The sequence below is a fragment of the Cibotium barometz genome, chromosome 35 (assembly GCF_041138505.1).
Source record: "Cibotium barometz isolate CiBa-2024 chromosome 35, ASM4113850v1, whole genome shotgun sequence".
NCBI classification, from domain to species: Eukaryota; Viridiplantae; Streptophyta; class Polypodiopsida; order Cyatheales; family Cibotiaceae; genus Cibotium; species Cibotium barometz.
In genome coordinates this window covers 27,742,301-27,746,210 of record NC_141080.1, presented here as the reverse complement: position 1 = coordinate 27,746,210, position 3,910 = coordinate 27,742,301, and positions in this window count along the sequence as shown.

The window sequence follows — 3,910 nt, the reverse complement described above, 5'->3', positions numbered from 1 at the left end:
ATCATAACTTGGGCCAAATTTCAAAGGCACAAGTTCAAGGTCATCACTATCCTTTATAATATTTGTTAAAATGGGAGCACTCAACAGTTTGTGGTGGGGGTGATTGTTCACCTTCAAAAGCTACAAGTTCTAAGAGCATTTCTTTTCACTATGAAGACCTTTCCAAGATTATAAGACATAGCTACAATAAATTATGAGTTCATTCTCTTTCGTTGTTGGTAGCACTAGCTCTTGAACTCTACACTATGTTGTCCATGCAAGCATACCCTTTATTAACCATGATATTCATTTTACTTGGCAACAACCACATAACACCACTTTATTACAAAGGGACAACCTTTCATCTTCTTTTTGTTAAAGTGTCACACTAACGTGGGGGATTTATTTTGATAAGGATGACACATTTTAAAGTAGCGAATTCTTTCTCTCTCTCTATCTCTCTCTGTTTCTAAGCTATGATTTTTATACATAATACTATAGAAAGAGATAAGCTTATTCATTTGAAAAACTAATACCTTTATAGTTTTGAGTTTATGCATGTGTGTGATTACTACATTGGAGAAATGATCATGTATAGTTTTGAGTTTATGTATGTGTATGATTTCTACCTTGGAGAAATAATCATTTAAGACATTCACCAACTTAAAGTGTAGCTTGGATCGAGAGGAGCTTTTAAAAGCATAAGTGCCCTTTTTTTCAAACTATATGTGCCTATCAACTTCTTTATATAGTGGTAGGATGCCACATCATAACACATAAAGTGTTACCGTACCACATCAAGTATAGCTAAAACAATTGGACACTTCTTCTCTTTGAATCTCTTCGATTGGAGCTTTGGTTTGGCCTTCAAGATGTTGAGAGATTTAGTGATATAAAATATCATAAAAAATTTGACTTTATTAAATTATAGAATGATATGTAAGAACTATCTTTTATACATACTTAGTAATAGTTACCTAAGCTTAGAAATAATTACCCAACCTTAGAAATAGTTACCTAATCCTTGAATGTTAAGAACTCTCAAACTATAGCTAAGATTGAAGAGATTACAAAACAAGTGTCCAATTTTTTGAGCTCTATATAGCATGCCACATCATCCTCAAAAGAAGAGAGAATACATAGAGCTCCTCAATCCAAGCTACAATTTAAGAGTTGTGAATTGTGAAGCTTCATTTATTTTGTGTGAATGACTAAGTTAGCCTTACATATAGCAATGATATCTATAATCATTTGGCAGACATATCTCCATTAATAAGTCTTGTAAGAAAAAAATCATTTTCTGGCTCCTAGAGACTTTTGTAGAAATATCATTTTTATTTAAATATTAGGGTTCAATAAAAGTCCTTCTATGGAAATACTCTCAACACAACATGGTTGAAAGTATAAAGCACCAAAAAAGTGTTAAGTGTACTTTTTCATGGTTGTCATTTAGGCACTTACTAAAAAAATAGACTAGAAAAACACCTTGAATAAAATATGCTAACAATACAATATAAAAATTAGTTTATATGTATACACACTATTGGCATGTATCTTTCATAAATTGAAGTTTTTTTTTCATACTTCTCCTTAATAGATAGGCCTAAACTATCTTTTTAAGCTAATTATAATAAATTAAAAAATTACAAAGTTGCTATGTACATAAAATAACTTCTTACCAAATAACTTCTTACCATGTGTGGATCCATGAGAAATAAGCACACTGAAGTTATTTCTTGGTTTTTTGAATTTTATTTGCCTTACTTTTCTTAAAAATTAAAAATCAGCCTTGAGCCAAGCCATTTAATAGTGTGCATTTATAAGACTAATGTTGATGTAAAAGAAAATAAAAAAGAGTTAACTAATGACAAAGGAATTTTTTCTTCTAGAAATGGTTGTTTTTAGAAACGCTATTCTTATTAACTAACTTCTTAATGACATAGGATTTTGAACCATCTTTTTTAATCTAGAAATGATTGTTTCTAGAAATGTTTTACTTATTCACCAAATTACTTGTCAGGACTTTTAAGACCCTTGGAGAAGGAATTCTAAATTTTCAACATAAAAATTAAAGCATCACATATAGTTGCACAAATTAAGAGCATCACATATAGTTGCACAAATTAAGAGCATAAACCTTAATAAACAAAATAAAATAAACAAGAGAGAGATGGAGAATAGAGTAAAGGTCACCGTTGACACAAGATTGGGTTGAATCTCCCATGGGATGAGTGTGGCCCTTGTACCACTCACCCATATTTATATGTATAATCCAAAAACAAAGCACAAGTTCTTTTGAATTTATAAGCATGCAAGCTGTACAAAAATATAGTAAGCATTAATATAAAGTCTTGGAAGTATACACTAGTGAAGGACTCCATAAAGGCGGCTGAAATGTTAATAACAATGTGGCTGAATATTTGGATAAAAATTTCCATTAATGCTTATTTTAAACCATAAAAAATAGAAAAAAATAGCATTAAACTCACAAAATTCTCTCGCAATGTCGATTTGTCCATCGTAAAGAAGAAACGCACTTTCCAACCGCCATATTGATGATGCACTTGCAAAATCACCAAAACAAACCAACAAAATAATATTTTTATTTAGTAAATATTAAAATTTACTTTTAAAAAAACTAAAAATTAAATTAAAAAAGAAAAAACAACAACAATTAACTAGAGATTGCTCTGATACCACTGTTAAAATCCTAAGATCTCTCTAGATAATCAACATGCATAAACATGCATAAATCAGGCATAAACTCTACCATCCAAACCCTCCCGAGCCCAAGGGTTGCACACATGAATTATAATTAAGTACCACATACCTTAACCTTGGTGTCCCATACCACCAAGAGGTATGACTCCAATCCAACAGCACTTAGCTCTATTGTGGAATGGCAAGAATATAGATACAATCCTCTATACAAGAGAACATCCTTTGATTGTGCCCCATACCCCTATTATATAGGAGGGCCCTCAAGTGACTCTTGACTCTCCATTTTCCATGTGTGACCCTTGGATGCCTAACCCTAACCTTAACCCTTAAGGTTAGTCCTAACCCATGCTCCACTAGAGCTTGTTCCCATGCTCCCATGCTCACAAGCCTAATGTGGGTTAGCCTCCTAGTATATGCACATATAATGTGCACATAGCAGTATGCCCTATTACACAGGACGTATGCTCTCCTCCTCGAGCAACTTGAGCAAGAGGGCCAGAACATGAATTGGACGGATGTGGTGAATATGGTAAACCTCTAGATTTTTCACCCATCAATTAGTTTTTTCCTCATTTATCATTTTTAAGTTTTTGTCCCCTTAAATACTCTTTTGCAGGGATCGGTGCCAAACCCTGAGGATAACATTGATGATTAGAAGCTATGTACAGGAGTCGGGTCTCAGTGGCGTACTTTTTTTTTCCGGCTCTATGCCTCTTTTTGTGTACTTTTTGTCGCCTCCATTATGAGCTATGTAACTTTTGTTACTTAATAGAAATTGCCGTTTCATGACTTTTTAGTACATAACATAAATGTAATTTGTAACAGTGGTATACAGGTACACCCAGTTGCAGGACTACACCTAGGTGTACCATTATATTAAAAAAAAACATGTATCCATCGATATAATCGTCAAAATAAGCATCGAAATATTGGTCACAAAGTGCGTCATTTGTCAACTTCGAAATACGTGTCGCAATATTAGTCATTGTTAGTGTCGAAATCGGCATCTAAATAAGCGTCAAAATATTGGTCATAAAATATGTTTACTTTCGACGATTGTTTTGACGTTTACATCGATGCACATTTTAATGTTAATATCGACACGTATATTGATAGATTTATATCGACGCGCATATTGATGCTTTTGGGGATTTTGTATATGTTTAAAACTGTCAAAAATCAACCCGCCTGTAATAGTGGCCGATGTAGA